Source organism: Mus caroli, chromosome 4 (genome assembly GCF_900094665.2).
Source record: "Mus caroli chromosome 4, CAROLI_EIJ_v1.1, whole genome shotgun sequence".
Taxonomy (NCBI): Eukaryota; Metazoa; Chordata; class Mammalia; order Rodentia; family Muridae; genus Mus; species Mus caroli.
The window spans coordinates 122977752-123002754 of NC_034573.1; the positions used below are offsets into that span (position 1 = coordinate 122977752).

The window sequence follows — 25003 nt, forward strand, 5'->3', positions numbered from 1 at the left end:
GTTGCTGGGATTTGAACTCTGGACCTTTGGAAGAGCAGTCGGGTGCTCTTAACCACTGAGCCATCTCACCAGCCCCCTGACTGCAAGTTTTGAGCTTAAGACTTCTAGGAAACTTTCTTCTACTAGGATAGGAAACTAATGAACTTAACTAAATTTGATTCCCAGAACCCATATGTAACATGGAAGGAGAAAACCAACTTCATGAAGTTGTTCTCTGACCTTTCTACACACCAGGGCATGTGCACACCCACTTGTATAATCGTACACATACTGGGCATGAATTCCAGCCCCCTCTATATGCCAGGAAGACAGGAACCTTCACAGGAGTTTCAGCTTGCATATCTGTAAAATGCTAACAAGTTCAACTCCCAGAGCTCACAGAAGCCACGGTCTGGCAGCACACCCCTGTAATCCCTCGTGCTGGGAGGTGGGAGGCAGGGGGATTCCAGGAGCTTCCTAGCCAGTTGGCCTAGACTAGATCTCAAAAGTGTGTGTGTTGGGGGGTGGGGAGGTGGGGAAAGCCTGACTTGGTATGCAAGCCTGACAACCTGAGTTTAACCCGGGAAGCCACAGTGGAAGGAGAGAACTCTCCTGAGTGGTCCTCTGACACACATGTCCTGGCATGATCGTAACCACACAGATAGTGGTCACACATACACATGTACAGAGAGTCGGCCACACCCGAGTTGAGCTCTTGCCTCCATACATAACTCTAAGGCACACTCACACATACCTACAACACACACGTGCATACACCAGCTCACAAACCAAAGAATAAACTCTGAAACTATCCAAAGGAAAGATGATGTCATATGATCGAATCCTCAAATCCTTTTAATATCAAGTGTTTAGAACTTGTAAATGGAGAACAGGTTAACTAACAGTTGCTTAGGCTGGAAGAGATGGCAGAATAGACGATGGCCGATGGATATAGCTTTTGTGGAACAACTCAGCAGCATCTAGGACACTCAGTGGTGTGCAACCACCACCCCTAGCTTGTTCCAGAACATTCCCATTACCCCACAGCCAGCAAATATACAAGTCCCATTTCCCCTCTGTTCCCAGCACCTGGCCAGCACCAGCCTCCACTGTCTTCACGCATCTACCTAATCCAGATGATTCACTAACAACATATGGCCTCTGGATCTGACTTTTTCCAATTATCACAACTTTGAGATCCTTCCACTCTTTGCTATCACTACTTCATTTCTTTTTATGCCTAAATAGTATTGCACTACACTTATGATATCCACTGTGTTCATCCACTACCTGATGTCAAAAATGCTGTGAACATCTGTGAGAAAGCTCCTGGCTGAGGAGATTGCTCAGGGTAGAACATTTTCCTAGCATGTACAAGGACTGGAGTTCTTCATATAAGAGTTTTAACTCTTTCTCTCCAAGGCTGGGTATGGTGGCACACACGTTTACTCCCACACTTAGTAGCCAAAGGCAGTGGTATACCTATGAGTTGGAGGCCAGCTGGTTCTACATACTGAGAGTTTGTCTCTAAATAAATAAAGAAAGAAAGAATTTTAAAGGTCTTGTGTAGAAGTGTGTGCACACGTGCAAGCCCTGAAATCAAGCTCTGTAGGCACAGGCAGGATGACTGAGGCCATTCTCAGCTACACAGCAAGTTCCAGACCAACCAGGGCTCCACCAGACTGTCTCAAACCTAAAAATCAACCAAACCAAATCTTCTTCCTCAGGAGGGAGTTATTATTGCGTCATAGATGGGGCTACAAGAGACCTTGCCTCAAAAATGACTGAGTAACAGTCTTTAAGAAGACATGTAGTGGGGGCTGAAGAGATGGCTCAGTGGTTAAGAGCACTGACTGCTCTTCAGAAGGTCCTGAGTTCAAATCCCAGCAACCACATGGTGGCTCACAACCATCCATAATGAGATCTGACACCCTCTTCTGGTGTGTCTGAAGACAGCTACAGTGTACTTACATATAACAATAAATAAATCTTTAAAAAATAAAATAAACAAAGAAGACGTAGTTCTGGGGGCCACACGCTTACCATGCTCGATGCCCTGAGTTTGAGCTCCATCATGAAAAGAATGAGTGAAAGCTTTACTGGCATGGCAGGGCATGGCAGGGCATGGCAGGGCATGGCAGGGCATAGCAGGGCATGGCAGGGCGCCTTCAATTCTAGCACCTGCAAGGCACAGGAAGGCAGATCTGCAGGCTAACCTGAACAACACAGGTCTAGGACAGTAGAGAGACCCTCCTCAAAAATTTAACTAGTTAAAAATAAATAAGAATATTAACTCTTGCCGGGCAGTGGTGGCACAGGCCTTTAATTCCAGCACTTGGGAGGCAGAGGCAGGCGGATTTCTGAGTTTGAGGCCAGCCTGGTCTACAGAGTGAGTTCCAGGACAGCCAGGGCTACACAGAGAAACCCTGTCTCAAAAAAACCAAAAACAAACAAAGAATATAAACTCTTTCTAGATACAGGAATTTTCAAATGTGGGATACTGATTAGTTAAATAGAAAACCTGATATCGCCACACATTTAAACAATCAGGTCTAAGCATATACGGCGATACCAGCTGGGAGTGGTACTGGGAACCTGGCTCAGCAGGCTAAGGGTGTACTCTGGCTGAGGACTTGAGTTCACAGCCACCTATAGCTCTAGTCCAAAGGGAATTAGATAGCTCTAGGCTCCTTACATGCCCACAGACACATACACATAATTAAAATTAGAAAAACTAATAAGCAAAAAAAAAATGCTAAACTGTAACTTTGATGTCAGGGCATTTCTGGTATTTCAGACTCTCTTCCTTTCTACTTCAAACTCACAACTCAACCCAAAAGCTGGTCCTTAACTGTTCCTGTCTCCTCCATAAACTCTGCAGCTTCTGGCTTCTCGAGGCCAGCCCTTCACCTGCTTCATCTCTTAATGGTCCCAAGTCTGACTGTGAACTGAGCAGGTGCCAATGACTACTACTGAATTAACTGTGTGGCTTCCTGTGTACACATGATGCAGTCTGCCTACCAGAGGGCCTTTGTTCAGGCTTTTAATGTGCTTCACAACAATTCCACAAGGAAGCCATACGCCTGGCTATTACATATATTATTATCCCACTTAAGGAAGACTGAAGCATATTTTGTGGTGCTGAGGAAAGTCCACTGGGCTGGGATCCTAGGCTCTAGACCAGCCTCTGACTTAACTGAGATGAACGTAGAGAGACCCCGCACTCTGTCCCCATCCATAGAATGAGAGATACAAACTGGGAGTGGTGGTGCACACCTAGAGTACCATTATTTGGGAGGAAGGTAGAGATCAGGCTAGCCTCAGTATGAGTCAGCTAGAAGCTAGCCTGGGCTACATGAGCTACATCATCATGGCAGCAGGCAGGCAGGCATGGGTGCAGAGCTACAGTAGCTCAGAATTTATATCTTGATCCACAGAGCTAACTGGAAATGGCATGAACTCAAAGCCCACCCCCAGTGACCCAGCTTCTCCGATAAGACGACGCTTCCTTATCCTTTCCAAATAATTCCACCAACTGGGGACCAAGCATTCAAATATCTGAGCCTACTGGGGTCCATTCTCTTTTTTTTTTTTTTTTTTCTTGGTTTTTTCGAGACAGGGTTTCTCTGTGTAGCCCTGACTGTCCTGGAACTCACTTTGTAGACCAGGCTGGCCTCGAACTCAGAAATCCGCCTGCCTCTGCCTCTCGAGTGCTGGGATTAAAGGCGTGCGCCACCACGCCCCCGGCCTGGGGTCCATTCTCATTCAAACCATCTCAAAAACAAAAAACAAAAAAGGGCTCGCAAGATGGCTCAATGGGTAAGGGTACTTGCCACCTTTTACGACAACTTGAGCTCCAATTCTGGGACCCACAAGGTCAAAAGACAGGATTAACTTCCACACATGTAGATGAGCTACAAAACCACTTCTACCAACTGGATTCCAAGGAGATGCTGCTATTTAGCTGCAGGAGAAAGATGGAGCCTCAATCACACGTCCTCCAAAGTCCTTGGACATGCCACTCCCACAATCCAGAGGTTCCTCCAGCTCAAGTAACAACTGACTCCTTTCAACATTCTGCATTGTGCAAAGATATAAGTTTCCTTTTCTTCTGCTTGCAGTGGTGTCTCTGCTAGAGCAATCCTACAGGGGAAAGGGTACCACTGCACGTACCTACTTTCTGCACTGCATTTCTAAGCCTCGGTTTCCTAACCGGATCCTACGCTCCTGTGCAGGGTAGCCAGTGATGGGAGAATGCAGGAATAAAGGCTTGAAAGTGAGCCGCTGACTGATACTCTCTCAGCATTCTAAGCAGTTTACATGTGTTACAGCAGACCCCTAGAGCAATCCCATGAGACAGATGTTATTCTTATCCCAGATGCAGGATCTGAGACACAGAAAAGTTAATTTATCACAGCCATGAAGTTATTAAGTGGGGAGTCAACCTAGTCTCACACCAGACCCCAGGCTACTGGTCACAAAACAATTATTGCTACGATCTTTAATCAGACCATGTCCAAACAGCTGCCTAAAACAAATTTTATCTCTTACCATTCTTCAGAGCTAAGCAAGGAGGGAAAATTATCGTGGCTGGGGTGTGGCTTCCCAATGAAGAATCTGTTTAACAGTGTGTGGCACTCTGATTCCACCACGGTACCAACACTCACAGGAAAACAAAACACAAATTTATACAGGTAGGAGTGGCGCACGCCTTTAATCCTGGTACTCAAGGCTGAGGCAGGGGAATCTCAGGAGTTCGAGGCCAGCCTGGTCTATAGAGCAAGCTCCAGGTCAGCCAGGGCTACACAGAGAAAACCCTGTCTTGAAAAACCAACAAACAAATAATAAAATTCAAGAGTGCTACTTCAGGCTGAAGTAGCAGCCCATGCTTGTTCCTCCAGCACTCAAAAAGGCTGAGGCAGGAAGATCATGAGTTTGAAGCCAGCAGAGGCTACCCAGTGAAATGCTGCCTCCAAAAAAACCAAAAAAAACCAAAACCAAAACCAAAAACCACCACCACCACCAACAACAACAACAAAAAAAACAAAACCAAAAAACCAAATAAACAAAACACAAAAAAACCCAACAACCAAAAAAAAAAAAAAAAAACAAGAAAAAAACCCCACCCCAAATCTGGCATAGCAACACAGGCCTATTTCAGTGTAGGCTCACAGACCCCACATTTAGGTCATGGAGACAGAAAGATGGAAGCTGAGGGCACCCGGGCTTATATAGAAAGCCCCTGTCTCAAATAAAAGGGGGAGAGGGGCAGGATGCAATGCACTCAACTTCATGTCATGGACAGCTTTAGAGAGAAGCGGGGTCTACACTCAGCAGGCTCTGTCCTATCAGCACAGAGCCTCTCTGGAAACACCTCCGAGTCTCCTGCCTCACAGAACCTCATGGGAGTCTGACACAAGTGTCTTCTGTGGAGGTCTTATCCAAATAAATGCTTCACTTCCTGGCAAATATTGAGTGAAACTCACCTTGACATCGCCTCTGCCTGAATGAGATTTCTAATGACAGTTGGGCTGTGTGAACATTTTTCCTGAGTTTTCAGAGCACTGCTCTCCGTGGTTAGCCAATCTGACTTCTGTTGGGCCCGAAGCATACGTAGCATAAAGCAACAGAAGAGAACAAACAGGCAAAGGGAAGCGTGCTCTGATAAATGCCATCCTCACTCAGGGGTCATGAGCAAACCCTGCCTTGGATTTGATCTTTAATTTGTGCTTTTCCAAATCCTGCCACAGTTTCCCGCCTTCTGTAGGCAAGGCCCGGAGGCTCCCCCTCTCTAACCTAGGGCTCCTGAAAGGCCAAGGGAAAGGAAGGTGATGGCATTAGACGTCCTTCCTTTACAGTTGCCACTTCAGTCACATACAGATGTGTCTGAAGAGGCAGGCAGGAGAGCCGCCAGCACCCAGGCACAAGCCTTTTGACTGAAGGAGCTTCCTAAACAGACTGGCTACCATTCAAGAATAAGCAGTTTTATTCTGCGTGAAAATAAAAGTGTACTAGGTTCTGGTCCTACCACTGCCTGGGAGTCACTGGGTAACACCCTGGGCAAGGTCCTACTCTGCAACCCTACCCCCACTCCAAGAAAACGGGGCTAATCCCTCCCTTGGTGGCTGCAGGGAGGATTAAGGGTCATTATTCTTGGCACCCAGCTCTGGCACTGGCTCTAGCAGTGGTGAGCTTGCTTATCCTAAAAGAAGGTACTTAATATAAAAATGGGAACAGTGACCCTTGACCCTCACTTAAGAATGTCTGGACATTTCTAGTCTTCCCCTCCTTAAGCAGCACCAAGCTGGCCAGGACCGACTTCAGATCCTCTACCACTGACCTCCATCCTCAACACCAGGCTGCCAAGGCTGGCTGGCTTTGAACTCACTCTGGAGCCTAAGCAGATCCTCCCAGATCAGCCTCCCAAGCAACTGGCACGGGAGGCCTGTCCCACCAGGCCCACCTAGCTGCCTGTTTGTTCTTGAGACCAGAGCCTTCTATGCTCTGACCTGCTGGCTACCCCCTTCCCTTGCTGGGGTTTCAAGGTTTTAGGTGTTGCTCAGTAAGGCCACGAAGCTCTTTGAGTCTGAAGCTATTACTAATAGTACAAAGAATTAGCCCAGGGCTTCCAGGGTTCCCCTATTAAGGCCTGAACTCACCCGAAGGAAGCCAATAAACTGTATTCCTCTAAGTCCAAGCCTCGCTCCCAGGGAACCAAGGATCTCCAGGCAAAAGCACATACTATCCTGGTCCTCGTCAGCCCATTCACAGAGCGGGCACCCTCACAAGCTTGCTCGCTCTAGGGACTAGGAGATGCAGCTCTAGCTCAGAGAAGAGCTTCGACCTATGGACATCATTCCTGGTCGAAGGTCAGCCCCACCACTCCTGGCTGTGTAACCTCTGCATATTTCTTGACTTTGTGGAGTCTGTTTCTTCAGGTGGGAATAATGATCATGTCGGCCTTGTGGGGGGGACAGGGTTCTGATAGGATTAAGTGAGGTATTTCAGACAAAGTGCCTGGCAAGGGTCCAGGATAAAGCAGAAAATCAATTCATGTCACCTTTTTACGGATCAAAGAGAAAGCAGTTGGATATTTTCACAGGATAACAGTTTAAGACACCAAAAGATTGGTTAGTTCGATTAAAGTTTTAACCCTCTATCACACTCTTGAGGGGCGGCTCTTGCCTTTAATTGTGAAAGCAGAGGCAGGTGAATCTCTGAGTACTTGGAGGTTAAACAGGATCATGGCCAGCCAAGGTTACCTGATACTTTGCCCCTGCCCCAAAAGAGTTTGTTTGTTTGTTTGTTTTTGTTTTTTTAATCAAACCAAAGCCAACCAACTCTTAAGAGATTTCTGTCCTTTAATCCTCATGGTGTCTTCATGAGGATTAAAGGACAGAATGACAATCCTTCATGTATCTGAGGACAAGCACCAGGTCCCCATCCTGAGCCTTACTCTTTGCAGCTTGGGCTCCTAAACCACAGTTAGAGGACGCACAGCATCGCAGAGCAGTAGCTGTGCGTTAACTTAAGAGATTTTCTCCCCACCCCCCTTCTTCTTTCCCTTCTCTCCCCTCCCTCCCTCCCCTTTCCTTTTTTTCTTTCTTTCTTTTTTTTTTTTTTTAAAGATTTTATTTCTTTATTTTATATACAGGAAAAATACACTGCAGCTGTCTTCAGACACAGCAGAAGAGGGCGTCAGATCCCATTACAGATGGTTGTGAGCCACCGTGTGGTTGCTGGGAACTGAACGCAGGACCTCCGGAAGAGCAGTCAGTGCTCTTAATTATTGAGCTATCTCTCCAGCCCCTTTTCTTTCTTTAAGACAGTGTTTCTCTGTGTAGCCCTGGCTGTTCTAGAACTAACTCACTCTGTAGACCAGAGATCTGCCTGCCCCTGTTTCCTGAGTGCTGGGATTAAGGCGTGTGACACCACTGCCCTGCTTCAGTAAGTTTCTTATATCACCCAAATTGTGACCTCGTAACAATAAGGGTGCTGATAGGTTTCTGGTGGCGATTTTCTTAATACACAACAGCTAAGAAGAAAGCACAGTCTACCAGTTCTGTGGGTCTAGCCATCTACAGCAGCAGCCCAAAGGTGTAATGGAGACTCTGTGAAGGTAAGCATGAAAGAAGAAACAGGATAAGGCATTAAACAACTATCACTAGATTACACTTGTCCAGGGCTGTCTCAGATGCAAAAGTATACATGCAGCATACATATTCAAGTTTAAAGAGAGAAAAATAAAACAAGTATCGAACAGCCACTGCTGTCTCCAGTGTACCAAGGAAATACAGCAACTCTGCTAAGGCCGAGAAGCAGGCCTCCAACTTCAGTGTTGCTCACGAAACTGAGGCTAGGAGACCACAGGTTCAAGGCCTGCACGGACTATTTGGTCGAGCATGGGCAACTTATGGAAAGCCTATCTCAAAAACTTATAAAGGGCCAGCCGTGTGGCTCAGTGAGCTCAAGCCTAAGAGACCAAGCTCAGTCCCCAGAGCCCACAGTGAAGGACGGTGAAAAATCGTCTCACAGAAGCAATGGGACATACACGCATATATAACAGTACCTGCATATATGTGTGCAGCAGACATGCTGCGTGCACGTACTCTTACACAGAGTAATATATTTCACTTTTAAATTTAAAAAAGAAGCCTAAGTACAAAAACGGGTAACAGGCGATATAGCTCTGTGGTGTGGAGAGCTTACCTAGGGTTCAATTCCCAGCACCCACTGTTCAAGGCCCAGTGCTGCCAACACCAAACCAAGACAAACAAGAACAGAAGAGAGGCAACTTTCTCAGAGAAGCCTCCATCCACTCTGAGGCGTGTTCCTCCCAAGCACTCTTTCCTCCTCTTAACATTCATGCTTAAAATCTACACTGAGGGGCTGGAGAGAGGGCTCAGGGGTTAAGAGCACTACTGACTGCTCTTTCAGAGGTCCTGAGTTCAAATCCCAGCAACCATCTGTAATGTAAACATCTTCAGGTGTGTCTGAAGACAGCTACAGTATCCTCACGTAAATAATAAATAAATAAATAAATATTCAAAAAAAATCTATACTGAAAGCATCCTTTAGGGGAATGGAGAGGTGGCTGTTCTTCCAGAGGACCAGGGTTCAATTCCCAGCACCCACATGGCGGCTCACAACCGTGTGTCACTCCAGTATCCCAATGCCTTCACACCAACCTACATGTAGGCAAAAACACCAATGCATATAAAATAAAAATAATTTTAAAAATTATTTAATAGACTAAAAGAAAAGACCCCCAACTATTTATGCCAGACATGCTGACTCACACCTATAATCCCAGAGCTCAGGAGACTGGGGCAGGAGGATCTGCCTGGAGTTCCAGGCAAGCCTTGACTGGACTGCGAGAGCCTGTCTCAAAAGAAGAGAAAAACGAAATACAATTTAACAATGAAGAAATCAACTGTGAGCCTCAGAGTCAACCCTGCTAACTAATCCCTGGTCTGTTTTAGAAGATTTGGAGGACCCGGAGATATGGTCCAGTGATTAAAAGCCTTGGCTGCTCTTGTAGAGGACCAGGGTTCAATTCCCAGCACCCACATGGCAGCTCACAACTATCTGTAGCTTCAGTTCCAGAAAACCTGTCACCTTATTTTGGATTCCATGGGCACCGCACACATGTGGTGTACATACATACATACGTGCAGGCAAAAGACTCATACATGTAAAACTAAAACAAAAATTTTTAAAAATACTTGGGTATTATAGTCAACAGCAAAATCCTAATTCTTAAAGATACAAGGCTTATAAGAAAATAAAATACAGAACTCAAACCAGAACTAGTCCAAGGGTGCTCACTCACTGAGCATCGCCTGCCCACTCACAACTTAAGCAGAGAGCAGTGAGCACACCTGTGCCCTAGGTAGAGAGAATGTTAACATCGTTGCCTCAGAAGTTCCCCAGAATGATTTTCTTCTCAAAACTGATTCAGGCTTTACTTATTTATTTATACTTGGGTTTTCAGACTGGGTCTCAGTAGGTAGACTCATAAAGAGATCTCGCAGGCTTTGTTTAAAAAGGAACACCTGGAGCCAGGTATGGTGGCACACGCCTTTAATCCCAGCACTCAGGAGGCAGAGGCAGGCAGATCTCGTGAGTCTGAGGCCAGCCTGGTCTACAGATTGAATGCAAGGGTAGCCAGGGCTACATTGAGAAAGCCTATCTCCAAAATACAAAAACAAAACAAAACAAAACAAAAAAAAACTTTGGGGCCGAGGGTAATAGCATTATACCACTTAATCCCTGTACTTGGGACTTGGAGGCAGGAAAATAGTTTATAGCCAGCATGAAGTACATGATGATTTCAAGGCCTGCCTGAGCTACATGAAACTTTGTTTTAAAACCCACACATGAAAGAAAAAAAAAAAAAAAGCTTATCTGACACTTTATCCCGATCAGATCATCCACCCCATCCTTGGAAGGAATGGAAAAGCTACAGTCACAGTACTCAGCTTCTAAACTCAAACTTGAGAACAAAACTTTCAAGTTGCTCCACCACCACATTTACCTCAAGAGATTTAAGAACGCCAGAGACATTCACAAGAAATTAGTCACGTTCAGCTGCTAAGATAAATCGTCTGTACTGCTCAGATAAATCGCATGTAAACCCTCATACCTTTATTATTATTATTATTATTATTAGTCCTGGTAATGCACCTGCAGTGGAGAGCAAACCGTAAGTCGCCAAGAAACTCCAATCACCCGGCTTGGGAGGGGGGGGCGTGGGGCGTGGGAAGGGACGCTCCACTAAAGCTTTTCAGAAAGAGATCCTGTGGGTTTGCAGTTTATCTCTACCGATTCTTATTTACCCTTTGAAGTGGGTACTAATAGCCCACTCCCAAGCAGAGACCCTTTGTACTCAGCGCTACAGTCGATGATGATGCAAACACCTTGGCAAAGTTCAGTTTGGTGCCAGGATGAGCCACTGAAGGCATCTGCGACTGCCAGAAGCCTGAAAACAAACTAACTCACTCTCTCTCTCTCTCTCTCTCTCTCTCTCTCTCTCTCTCTCTCGGAGAGGAAGAAGGAGAGAAAGAAAGAAAAGGAGTATGGGGGAGACAGAAACTGAGAGCAAGAGAGGAAAAGAGAGGCAGAGAGACACGGAAAGAGCAGATCAGGTCATTGACCTCTTGAAACTTCCACCTGCCCCTTTCTTCCTGAGTGCGATCGGCACCAGGGCACCAGATCAGATGTCAAAAACTCCGCAAAAAATAAATAAATAAATAAATAAATAAAAGTCCCGTGATAGGACGACTTCTACCTCTGCCCCGGTGGAGCCTGAGGGACTCCTACAGCCTTCCCACCCCCGACCTCCCAGCCAGTCCTCTGCTAGCCTTCCTTCCCCGGCCCTTTCTGCCCTTCCTCGCCGCCGAGGCCTGACCCCTTCCCGGGACACCCCGGAGTCCCGAGGCGATCGGGCTCAGGCCCCCAAGCAGGGAACCGGCCCAGAGCGGACGGCCCCAGAGCCGGGGCTGTGGGAGCCCGTCCCCGACTCGACGTCTGCGGCGGGGATGGGGCGGCGGCGACCCGTACCTGTCAGGTCTCTTCCCAGGACCAGCAGCGGAGCAACTTCAGGAGCCCATGTCGGTCCGGGGGGCCCGGCCCCTCTCCCGGGAGCAGGGGTGCGGATCCCGGGAAGGGGGCTGGGGACCCGGGCAGCTCTAGCCTCTTCCCATGCTCCCCGCCCGGCGCCTGGCCGGGGCCGGACAGCGCCTCCGCCCGCCCCTGCGCACCGCCTCACACCCGCGCTCACACACACTCACACTCCCTCGCGCGCTCTCACACACGCACTCCCCTCCCTCCTCCTCTGTTTATCTCCTCCAGCTGTCTGGGGACCCAGGAGAAGTCCCGCACTGCGCCTGCGCCACGCAGTCTCCGCGCCGGCCCCGCGTCTCACGGTCTGCGGCTACGCTACGGCGATGGCGCTCGGCAGTTTCCTGAATAGTGAGCGCGGGCCCTAGTCCTCCCTGCCACCCCCACCCCCCCCTCCATCGCGCGCCCGGTCAACGTCTGCTGCCGGTGGCGCCCACTAACCTGCTAGCGGGGGAGCCCCCCACTTTGCCGGGGCCAATCGGCTTCACCGCTCGCGGGAACGGCAGTCAGTGGGCGGGCGGAAAAGCGGGGCTCAGCTCTGGAGTATCATGGGAGTCGTAGTTTTTCGCCATCGCAGAGGTCCTGCGGCGTGGGTTTGCCCCGCCCGGTTACCATTAGTTACCTGGACGCACCTCCCATCCCACTACACCTTTTCTGAGTCCCAATTCCACATGTTCTCCCAGGTCCAGTACAGACCCTCCAAGGGCTAAGAGCTCATCAAAAATTGCCTTTGATGCTGTAAATTAGGGGACACCTAAGGCTAAGACCCTGAGTCCTCCCAGAGCAAAGCCTCAGCCTGCTCCTTCTTGCTCTAGGGGGCTGCTGAAGTTACACGTTCCATGCTGGAATCTTCAGGCGCTGGAAGGAAAAGGTCCTATGTTGAGTGACCTGGGAGCTCTAGGAACCCAGATTGATGGCAGACAAGGTCTATCTAATACTGGCCGAGTAACTGCTCTTCTGACTTTCAAGCTCCAAGTCAGAATGGAGACACCCTACTCTCTAAGGGAGTTCCAAGGTGACAAAGGTGGCAGTAAAGATAACTTAAGGGAGAGAGACCAGGAGCTTCAACTCAAAAGCATTGCAATCACTTTTCGTTTCTCTTCTCTTAACTTAGAGTGGTAGGTACACAGGATGCCAACGTCCAACTAATAACACTTTTATTTTCACTGTGTTGGGCATGCTCTCTTTGATAGATACAATTGTTCCTATGTTTTTAAAAAGAGGAAACAAGCATAAAGTGCTTAAAAAGATGCTAGCCCAGGGCCACACAACTGGTCAGAAAACAAGGAATGAAACCAGGCAGTGCTCGGGACTAAGTACAAACATTTAGCACTTAAGAGGGTCCTGGGTTGGAGAGATGGCTCAGTGGTTAAGAGCACTGACTGCTCTTCCGAAGGTCCTGAGTTCAAATCCCAGCAACCACATGGTGGCTCATAACCATCCATAATGAGATATGATGCCCTCTTCTGGTGCCTCTAATACAGTTACAGTGTACTTATTTATAATAAATAAATCTTTGCTCTGGAGCTAGAGGGGCTGACTGGAGTGAGCTGAGGTCCTAAATTCAATCCCCAGCAACTACATGTGGGTTCATAACCATCTGTACAGCTACAGTGTACTCATATACATAAAATAAATAAATAAATCTTAAAAAAAAAAGTACTGGTCCTAAGTTTCTCTTCCCATAAGTGTCTGGTCTTTGCTCATTTCTGTTCAGACCACTTGTGTGAATTAGTCCAAACTGATTTCTTTCTCTTTGGAGAAGATCCTACCCTTGTGAATTCAGGTCAGTCTTCATCTTCTAGAAAAGTTGTGGGGCATGCCTCCTGACCTTTCCTGCTTTGCTGTATGGAGAGAGAGACAGAGACAGAGACAGAGAGAGACAGAGAGAATACTCAGCTGGACACATACCTCCACTATGTGGGGGTAGATGTGAGTGGACCTGTATTAACTGAGGCTAGCAGTGAGTTCCAGCCTAGCTGGAGCTACACCATGAAACTCTGTCTCAAAAAAAACAAAAACTCCACAGATATTAAGACTTGAAGGCCTTGACATCATGTATCCACAGGTCCTAGCTTTAGGCCTACAGTCTTCGTTAGGGTGACTGGGTCAATAAAGCTACAAAGTAGCTAATATTTATCCTGCATCTTTCTCAAGTGTTTCCAGTGGATTAAACAACACTCCCACAATCAGGCAGCAAAGAGTAGAGTTCAGCATCAAAACTTAGATATTTCTAATCCATTACTAGTCGTTATTTAAAAAGAAAAACATTGATTTATGTGTATAAGTGTCATCTTCCTTTACACCTGCATCTTAGGAAATGGCATCAGATTCCATTATAGATGGTTATGAGTCACCATGGAGTTGCTGGGAATTGAACTCAGGACGTCTGGAAGAACAACCAGGGCTCTTAGTCTCTGAACCATCTCTCCAGCCCTCCACATTATTTTAATTGGGAATTGTTCTAGGTGACAAGGTTGCAGAAACGACAAGAAAGAAGAATGGATTGTGTTTCTGCGACAGTATATATCTGCATTCAGAATGAATGTTTGCTGGCAAGGGATGACCAGAAGTAATAATATCCACAGTCACTTGCTTATTTTCTGGCTGGTATTCACTGGAGCCCTCAAGCTTGGTGACTTATATAGTATTTGTATGTATGTATGCACATATACATTGACAGACACTAATTTATTAGACTTACATTAGAAAGGATACATATTTTCCTTACTCTGTGCTGGCCAGTATTTTGTCACCTTCATACAAGGAAGCTCCCATCAGCTTGTCCTGTGAGACATTTTCTTGGTTAATAATTGGTTTGAGAGGACCCAGGATGGCCCAGCATATTGTGGGTAGTGCTACCCATGGGCAGGTGGTCCTGAGTTGTAAAACAAAACAGGCAGAGCAAGCCCTGAGGGGCAAGGCAGAATGTAGCACTCCTTTGGACTCTTCTTCAGGTTCTGTCTTGAGTTCCTTTCATGATGTTCTGTGATCAGGACATGTAAGATTTCCTCCTCATGTTGCTATTGGTCATAGTGTTTTATCACAGCAATAGAAACCCTGACTAAGTCACTCATTTCCATAGAAAAAAATAAAAACCCCAGAGAAGGTAAGATACAGCTGATTGGCAAGGCACTCGCCTAACGTGCAAGATCCAAGCTTTGATTCCCAAGACCACTGAGAAAAAAATGTTCAGTTCAGAATTTGACATATCTTCCAGCCAGGAGTGTACTCAGATTAACAGAAGAAAGCCTCACCAGCAGAGCTGGGCGACTTTGGGAACCCTTGAGATTAGTGGAAGTCTCCTGTTCAGTAGTAGGAACACTTATGTTTCTATGACACTCTGGACCCAGTTAAGGGAGGTGTAAGCAAAGGACCAATTCCAACAATCTCTGATTTTCTGGGGGACAGAGCATTTTCAAATATAGTTTATGGTAGTGAATATAGCTGTTTTTTTCCCTCCCCAAGAACATCAAAGGATCCCCCAACTGACGGCTGGCTCTGCAGAGATAGCTGCTGGATTGCTTTCATCTTATAAGACTCCAGGACAAACGCCACAGAAGTCAACCTGAAATTGAGTATTCTCATATTAACAACCCTCCATTCTTTCTTGCTTGCTTGCGGGTAGGTGCGTGTGCGTGTGTGTGTGTGTGTGTGTGAGATGGGGGATGGGGGGGGCTCATGGCAATGGCATGGTGTACCTTCGGGGACTAGAAGACAACTTTTAAAGTCAGTTCTGTCCTACCTCAACATGGTTCTGGGGTTCAAACTCAGGTTACTTCTTGAAAGCTATCTTACAGAGGAAACCCATGCTACAACAAGACTGGAATTAGAATATACATGCAAGCTGTAACTGAGTCCATTCCTCAGGTCAGTACACTGTTCTCATCCTTCACAGCATGCCACGTTTTCTACTTCTGTTCTCAAAACATGATGGTCACCTGCCACTTACCCAGTGCTGCCATTAAGTCCTGATGATTGGCACTAACTGAAGGAAGCTGCAGGACCGAGAGCCACCATCAGCACAATCTGGGCTACGCTTCATCCAAGGAAAGGAGAGACTGTGCTCTTCCCCTAACCTGTAGCTCTCCAACTCTAACATCTGCACAAACCTGGGGAGATGTGGGGCAGATGTGGCTCAGTGCTAGTGGTGAGCAAGCCCAAGTCCAGCTGGGGAATAGGGGTGGGAACACAGGACACGTCAGGAAGATCAACCCAGACAATCACAGATGTGGACTCTTAATTTAATACAGGGATATAAAGGGTGCTGTTAGAGGAAGCTGGGGGGCCTGAGCGTAGAGAAAGAGGAATCCCAGCACTTAGGAGGTAAAGGAGCAAAGACCAAAGCTTAGAGTCATGCTTGCCTACAGAGCAGATTCAAGGTCAGCCTAAGATATTCGAGACCCTATCTCAGAAAGGAACTCAGGTTGAGAGATAGAAAGCCACATGCATTTAACATCCACAACTTCCCTGTCCCCCCATCTCTTGGCACCCAGGAACACACAGGATAATGCTAGAAGCACCTTAAATACCATTCAATGCGGATACAACCAACCCCTCGATACTGGAAATGTCCTGCCCTTTTGCTAGGTAGTAGTTACGGCCCACAACTGTCTGCTGAGCTGTGGAAAGGGGGCTAAGAACAGAATTTTAAATTACAAATAACTTTAATTAATTTAAATTAGGATACCCCTAGTGGCCTACTATGACCTTCTTGACATCTCAAATATACAGCCCAACCCTTTATTCTGTGAACGAAGTCTGAGGCTTTCGAAGATGTCAGTGACTTCAACAAACTTGCACCATGATGAGTGTGGATGGTGAAGGAATTTGTGTGTCTTTTAATGGACACTGATGGGTAGATACACCACACTGAGAACAATCTGAGAACAATTAGACCTAGGATTGGTCTAATCACAAAAGTGGGCGATGCAGATTACTTCTCCAGACCTCATGTCTCTTCTATGAAACAAGGAGTCTTAACCCAGGTACGGAGGCACATATTAGCAATCATATCATTTAGGGGCCTGAGGCAGGGAAATTGCTATGAGTTTTCAGAGCAAGGCCATATTTCAAGAAACCCCCTCCCAAAAGGAAGCAAAACACACACAAAAACAGTTTACATTTCGTGATCTGAAATCCCTTCTAATTAATTGATAGGTTCTACTATGGTAATTAGCGTGCCGGCCTTTCACAGTGCCACCTAGTGGTTGACTATGAACACTGCCTCTCCTCTAGGACAAGGAGGACAGAAGCAATCAGATTCGCCCCTCACCCCAATCCCCCCAACACACACACACAAACACACACACACTTTCCCCACACAAAATGTGGGCAATACTTTAGTGGTAATTCTAGAAAATGTTCTAAGATGTTTCTTGACCTCTTACTTTTTGAACCCATAAAACCAGGGCTTTGTGGCAGTGCTGAGTAGAGCCACAACTTTCATTTCAAAACTATCCAAAAGTTTTCTGTCTTAAGTCTGGCCTGTGCCTTGATGGACTCCTCCTTTATTAGGCTCCTAGGTTGATTGTTTTTCTACTGAAAGTGTCAGCAAGTAGAAAGTCACAAACTTCCTTAATAATCTTGGATCAGTTCAGAAAGATCTCCAAAGTCCCTGCTTCCAGGGTCCAAAACAGTTCAGAGAAAGCTCATTTTGTGAACCTCAGGTTGCACAACAAAAATAAAAATTCCCAAACCCATCTCTAGGCTGGGCATTGTGGCATACACCATTAATTCTAGCACTTGGGAGGCAGAGGCAAGCAGATCTGAGTTTGAGGCCAGCCTGGTCTACAGAGTAAATCCTAGGATAGTCAGAGCTACACAGATAATCTCTGTCATAAAAGAAGGGGGAGGGGAAATGCCCATCTTAGGCTAATTAGAAATAATATATGTTAAAAATACTTAGTGCATAATAAAGATCAATAAAGGGTGATGGGATGGTGGCTAGTGGATGGGTAGCTGGGAAGGGAATATCATCTGAAATATAAATGAATAAAATGATTTAAAAAAAATTTTTTAAAAAAGATTTATTTATTTATTATATGCAAGTACACTGTAGCTGTCTTCAGACACTCCAGAAGAGGGCACCAGATCTCGTTGCGGATGGTTGTGAGCCACCATGTGGTTGCTGGGATTTGAACTCTGGACCTTCGGAAGAGCAGTCGGGTGCTCTTACCCACTGAGCCATCTCACCAGCCCTAAAAATTTTTTTGTTTGTTTTTTGAGACAGGGTTTCTCTGTGTAGCCCTGGCTGTCCTGGAACTCACTCTGTAGACCAGGCTGGCCTCAAACTCAGAAATCCACCTGCCTCTGCTTCCCAAGTACTGGGGTTAATGGCATGTGCCACCATTGCCCGGCTAAAAAAAATTTTTTTAAGGAAAAAACCCCCAAAGATCAATAAATGACTTTGACTCTAATCACTTTTATCATCTAGTTATTTGCTTGGTACCAATCTAGAATCTAAGATATTCAGAAGAACTAGTGTCTTAGAATTTCTATTGCATAGCAAACAGCAGAACCAGTTTTCAGTGGGGGTTGAAGGGTTAATTTCATGTTACAACTCTCAGGTCACACTTCATTACTGAGGGGGAAGTCAGGGCAAAAACTCAAAGCAAGAATCTGGAGGCCATAAAGGAACTCCACTTTTTTGCTCAACTTGCTTTTTTATAACACCTGGGAGGACCACTGTCCCAGTGTGGCTCACCCACAGTGAACTGGAGCATCTCCTATCCACTATCAAGAAAGTGTATCATGGGCACTGGAGAGATGGCTCAGCGGTTAAGAGCATTGTCTGTTCTTCCAGGGGTTCTGCGTTCAATTTCCAGTAACCACATGGCATCTCACAGCCATCTGTAATGGGATCTGATGCCCTCTTCTGGCATGGAGGTGTACCCACATGGCAGCTCATGTTATTTCTTCTGATGCCTCTTGCTTCCTGATGACCCATGTCAAAGCCAGAGCCACCCAAGAAAATCTGGGGGATGAAAAGACATCAGCCTATGACTCAAGATGACTGGAATTGGAACATAAGCTTCGCCTTCATCACTTCTAATGATGCAACGGCTTCTAACTGCAACGGCTTTTCCCTTAGAGTCTCAGTTTCATCAACACCCATTCCATAGTTATACAGATAAAGTGGTACCCAAGCTGAGACCAGAGTGACCTGAAGAAGCCAGGTTTGCAGGGGAAGAGATACCATTGAGTGCATTTGAGGAACTAGTCCAACCAGGCAGGGCAGAGTGTGGTTGAAAATGAGGCTGTGGGCAGATGAGAAGGATCTTAAAAAGCCACACTAAGATTGTGAAGTTTGTCTCTGGCCATTTGAGCCACAGACCAATCACTTGGATTACGTTATGGAGAAACTGAACAGCATTGGCCAAACTGAAGGCAGGAAAGCTGACAGGGAGACAAACACAGTGACACAGGCAAAGAAGGAAAGTCCCTGGTAAAGGGGCAGATCTGGGAGATAATTAGGAGGTGGATAGACAGGCGGAATGAGAGACTTAACACAGAGAGGTAGGGGCAGAGGGAAGGAAACCGGAAGGCTCTTTTTTTCATGGTACTACAGTGGCCATCTGTTGCAGCAAGATGAAGCGGTATCTCTTCCTGGCCATTGGCCACCGCAAAACTCACAATGTGGGTGACAAGCAAAAAATTCCACTCTATTTTTATAAACCATGTATGGTCACAGAAGTTGTTCTGGCTTAAGAAAGGACCATCTGTTGGTGGTGGTGCACACCTTTAATCCCAGCACTGGGGAGGTAGAGGCAGGCAGATCTCTGAGCTGGAGGCCAGCCTAGTCTACTGGGGGAAGACCAGGACAGCCAGGGCTACACAAAGAAAACCGTGTCTCAAAAAAACAAAACAAAACATAAGGATTAAAATTGCCTTAGAAAGTAGGGAGTCTTACGGGGAGAGTGTATGCTAGAGACTGAACACACAGCTCTGTACATACAAGCAAGTGCTCTACCACAAAGCTATGCCCTTAGCCATAATTAGTTTTCATTTTGTGCATATGGGTGTTTTGTCTGCATCTATGTCTGTGTAACATGTTATGTGGAGGTACCCAAAGGAGACCAGAAGAGGATGTCAAATCCCCTGCAATTAGAGTTACAGATGCTTCTCCTGGTACTGGTGCTGCTGATGTTACATGTGGGTGCTGGGAATAGAACATAGATTCTCTGGAAGAGAGCCCCAGCGCTCTTACCCACAGAACCGTCTCTCTGGTCTCATTATTATTTTAAGATTTGTTTTATTTCATTTACATTCTGTGCCTGTGTTTATGTATGCCACATGTGTGTGAATGCCCACGGAGGTCAGAAGATGGCACCAGATCCCCGGGAGCTAGAGTTAGAGGCTGTTGTGAGCCGCCCAATGTGAGTGTGAGGAACTGACCTCAGGTCTTCTGGAAAAGCAGTTATGTGGCCTTAACTGCTGAGCCATCTCTCCAATCTATCATTTCTATTTCTAGTTTGAGTCAAGATGCCATTACTGCCTTAGAGGGCTCTTGACCCACCCTGTCTCAGCTTGCTACCTAGTGAGGGGCATACCCATTACAATCCAGAACTAAAAGATCAACAAAGTTACCACAGTTACACTGTAGCCATGGTCCCAGAGGTCTCAAAGTTGTTACTGTTATATGTTGGGGTGGTAGAAAAAGATTGATATCTCGTGGGTCAAGTGGCCTCACTGTGTCTGGTCATCTGCCGGCCCAAAGAACAAGCAGAATTCACACATTTGTCAAGCTCACTAAGAAAAAATGAAATACTAAATGAGTTGTTCAAAAATCCCCTAAACTACCACCAGGCATGACTGTGCATGCCTGTAATCCTATACTAGAGCTGATCAAGAGACCTGCTAGCATTTAAGACAACCTTGGCCAAACAGAGCTGTGTAATGAGATCACCTCTCAAAAAAAAAAAAAAAAAACAAAAAAACAAAAAAAAAAAAAAAAAAAAAAAAAAACCACTATCTCTATACTTCTAAAAAGGGGTCGGATCAGGGATTCTAGGAACACAGCCCAGTTAGTAGAACAGTTGCCAAGCATGCACAAAACCAGGGGTTCATCCCATAAACCAGGATTGATGCCAGTTGAAAGTAGAGGTTGGGGGCTGGTGAGATGGCTCAGTGGGTAAGAGCACCCGACTGCTCTTCCAAAGGTCCGGAGTTCAAATCCCAGCAACCACATGGTGACTCACAACCATCCGTAAAGAGATCTGACTCCCTCTTCTGATGTCAGACAGCTACAATGTACTTACATATAATAAATAAATAAATCTTTAAAAAAAAAAAAAGTAGAGGTGTGGGAGATCAGAAGTTCAAGGTCACCCTTGGCTACTCAGCAAGTTTGATGCCTGTTTAGGCTACAGGAAATGCATCACAAAAAATAGGAGAGGGAGGTGAGAGGAGAAAAGCAGGCATGATGGTATACACCTTTAATCCCAGCTCTTGGGAGGTAGAGTCCGTCCTGGGCTACACGGAACCCTTTCACAGATGCAGAAAAGGCTTTTAATCAAGTTCAACACCCCAATCATGAGAAATTTCTAGAAGAAACTAGGAATAGAAGATACTTCAAGCCAGGCAGTGGTAAAATAGAAATCTGAAATATAAATGAATAAAATGAGTTAAAAAAAATTTTTTTTGGGTTTTTCGAGACAGAATTTCTCTGTGTAGCCTTGGCTATCCTGGAACTCACTCTGTAGACCAGGCTGGCCTCGAATTCAGAAATCCTCCTGCCTCTGCCTCCCAAGTGCTGGGATTAAAGGCGTGCGCCACCACTGCCCCGCAAAATGGGTTTTCTTCAACTGTGTGTCTTAATTTCATGCTAGAATGTTAGACGAGAGACGGCCACGGGGCATGTGTCATGTTGGACATCAAGCTTTTGAGTTTTATTCTTAAATAAAAAGGACAGTTTTATTGCTTTGCATTAAAAACAAAGTTAAGAGACTTAAAAAAAAAATTTTTTTTCAGAGATGAGGACTGAACCCCAGACCTTGTGCCTGCTAGGCAAGCGCTGTACCACTGAGCTAAATCCCCAACCCCAATTTAAAATGCTTTAAGTAAATTAAAAGGGTTCCTGCAGTTCAAACATGTTTTTTTTTAATATTTTATTTTATGTGCATTGGTGTGAAAGGGTCAGGAGCTGGGTTACAAAGAGTTGTGAGCTGCCATGTGGGTGCTGGGAATTGAACCTGGGTCCTTTGGAAGAGCAACCAGTAGCTCTTAACCACTGTGCCATCTCTCCAGCCCCTCAAACTATGCTTTCTAAATCTCTAAAACCTGGAATGACTTGGAACTAAAGATAAAATATTTGGGCAGGGTGATTGTAGCATACACCTTTGATCCCACCCACCCCTCAGGGACAAAACTCAGATACAGCTTCTAATTGATATGTTTGCACACTAGAGAAATCACATATCATATTTACATTTTTTTTTTTTTTATAAAATCCCTCTACAGGGTTACCAGAGAGACGGCTCATTTCCAGTGGGGACAGAAACAAAGAGCAGCTTTAAGCTCATCTCTGTGCATGCAGCCCTGACCAATCTTGAACCAGATGATGTCCTAACTATGGATATCATATTTATTGATTACTTGCCAACTGGAAACCCTTCATAGAGCAAAAAGGAGTCCATTGGAACTTGCCTGTTGGCTTCTATTGCAAATGCTTTCCATCTACAGAGAATAAATACTCTTTGAGAATCAAATCTGGACATTTTACCAGACATGAAGAACCTTAGAGGGTGAGAGGGGTCGGTTCCATCCAAAGGCAGAGTCCTTTAAATAAAGGCTTAGCCTTGGAAAAGAAAGGCATTAGAGTGAAGCTTAATTCCTTCAAGACAAGCTATGATAGCAAAGGGGTCTGTCCCTTCCCTCACTGAGGAAATAGCTCAATTGTCTATAATCCCCATCCATATAATGCTCACCTCTCCCCCGAAGAGGCATCTATGGAGCTGTGGGACCAACAACCTAGAGCCCATTGAAAGTTTACCCCTAATGCTAAAAAATAAGAGGTGGAGAACCAAATTAAACCAGAACAATCCTATGAGAATAACTCTTTTTGTTTGTTTGTTTGTTTGTTTGTTTGTTTGTTTCCGAGGCAGGGTTTCTCTGTGTATCCCTGGCTGTCCTGGAACTCACTCTGTAGACCAGGCTGGCCTCGAACTCAGAAATCCGCCTGCCTCTGCCTCTCAAATGCTGGGATTAAAGGAATCCATAAGCCAGGTGGTGGTGGCACACACCTTTGATCCCAGTACCTTTGATGCCCTCTTCTGGTGTGTCTGAAGACAGCTACAATGTACTCATATAAATAAAATAAGTAAAAAAAAAAAAAAAAAAAAAAGAAAGAATCCATAGCCAGGCAGTGGTTCACACCTTTAATTCCAGCACTTGGGAGGCACACACCTTTAATCCCAACATTTGGGAGGCAGAGGCATGCGCATAAAGAGTCACCATCCTGGCCAGGCAGTGGTGGCACATGCCTTTAATCCCAGCACTAAATTTAGAAGCCACTTGCAAATGGTGGGTGAAATTCAAAGTGTATGTCCTTTGGGATCTAAAAATAAATATATTTAAACCTTGAATATAGGTTTGTTTATCCACACATACTAAAACAACAGGTACTTGTTTGTAAATGTAACAATGATGATGGAGTAGAGGCAGGGTGATGTCAGCAAGTTCAAGCAAAACCTGGTCTACTCAGTGAGCTCTTGGTGGTGGCCTCTAATCCAAAGACTCAGGAAGCAGAGGGACCTCTAAATCCCAGGCCAGCCTGGTCTACAGAGTGAGTTCCAGGACAGCCAGGGCTACACGGAGAAACCCTGTCTCAAAACAAAACAAAACAATAACAACAACCAAATAATCTGGGGTTTTGGCATTTAAAACAATGTCTAGGGGCTAGACAAGATGGCTCAGTGGTTAAGAGCACTGGCTGCTCTTCCAGAGAACCAGGGTTTGAGTCTCAGCACCCATGTGGTAGCTGAAAAACCTCCAGTTTCAGGACATCCAATGCCCACTTCTGGTCTCCACTGTTACCAGGCACACAGTGATACAAAGATACATTCATGTAAAAATTCTCACACATATAAAATAAAATTTTTTAGCTGGGCAGTGGTGGCGCACGCCATTAATCCCAGCACTTGGGAGGCAGAAGCAGGCGAATTTCTGAGTTCGAGGCCAGCCTGGTCTACAGAATGAGTTCCAGGACAGCCAGGACTACACAGAGAAACCCTGTCTCGAAAAACAAACAAACAAACAAACAAACAAACAAACAAAAAGGAATTAACAAGCCAGGAGTGATGACAGAGGCAGGTGTGACCTGTGTTTAAGCCAGCCAGGGCTACGTAGTGAGACACAATCTTAAACAAAACAGGCCAGATGTGGCAGTGCAAGCTTTTAATCCCAGCAGAACCAGTAGTGTCTCCCAACACCAACAACAGCAATAACAATATCCAAGAGCAAGAGATGGTCCTCAGATGTTAGATGGTGAGCCTAAAGCCCCCCAAATAGGAATCTATATGTAGATACCAGTAATTCCAGGACTTTGGGAAGGGTCAGGAAGAAGTGAAGATGTGCAGAACTCATGACACAGGGTCTGAAACCAACAGCCAGCCAGCCAGCCAGGCATGACAGTGCTTACCTGTCACCCTAGTACTCCGGAGGCAGGCAGGCTGATCCCTGTGAGTTCAAGGCCAGCCTGGTCTACAGAGTGAGTGCCAGGATAACCACGGTTACAAAGAGAAACCCTGCTTCGAACGACCAAAACAAAACCAACCCAAATGAATGAATAAAACAAGAATATTAACACAGAGATGCTGTGGGGACAGAACAAAGCTATACCTACAGGGTCCGGCGCCGAGCGTTGTTTAGTAACAGGAGCCATTTGCTTTTCTGCGAAGGGATAAAAGATATGGACACGGAAAACTCCTTCTGGTGAGCGATGAGGATCTAATCAATCTGACCATTGAACTCCGCTACTACTATTACTAGAAGTTACACACCAATACCTCTCTTCTCATATCTCCCATCTCAAACCCCGCTCCGTTCCCGCCCCACCTCCGGCTTCTGACCTGGACATATTTGTGACTCCGTGACGGTCCCGTGGAAGACAGCTTGGCAATTCTCTTGATGGCACGAAAGCTTGCCCGCTACTTGAAGACCCCTCTTCCTCTTCTGTTCCAGAAATCTCCTTTCCCCGCCAATAGGTTGGCTTCTTCTCACTGGGGTGGGAGGGGCTAGTGACCGAGGGTGAGCAAGGCTTTGCAAAAGGCTCCGCCCAACTGCTCCCAGCCTAGGAATCTCCCGCCTGTCTCCTTCAGTGGGTGTGGCTACAAAGAGCTTCTAAAGAAGGCTGAAACAGGCTGAGGAAGAGGTTGGCGAGGTGGGCCATGGAGGTGAACCC

General features: G+C 46.0%; 1 protein-coding gene across 5 annotated transcripts in view; it reads right to left on the reverse strand.

Moving 5' to 3' along the window:
• Positions 1 to 24797, reverse strand: part of Wdtc1 (WD and tetratricopeptide repeats 1) — a 59571-nt gene extending 34774 nt beyond the window's left edge. For 2 of the 5 annotated variants that reach the window (XM_021159607.2, XM_021159604.2), the window contains exon 1: positions 11542 to 11958. The gene's annotated coding sequence lies outside the window, so the exon portion shown is untranslated. Of the gene's footprint in view, positions 1 to 6638; positions 6660 to 11541; positions 11959 to 12042; positions 12323 to 24671 lie in introns of those variants that run through there. The other 3 variants (XM_021159606.2, XM_021159605.2, XM_029476267.1) reach the window with 3 other exon arrangements.
• Positions 24798 to 25003: the final 206 nt, after the last annotated feature.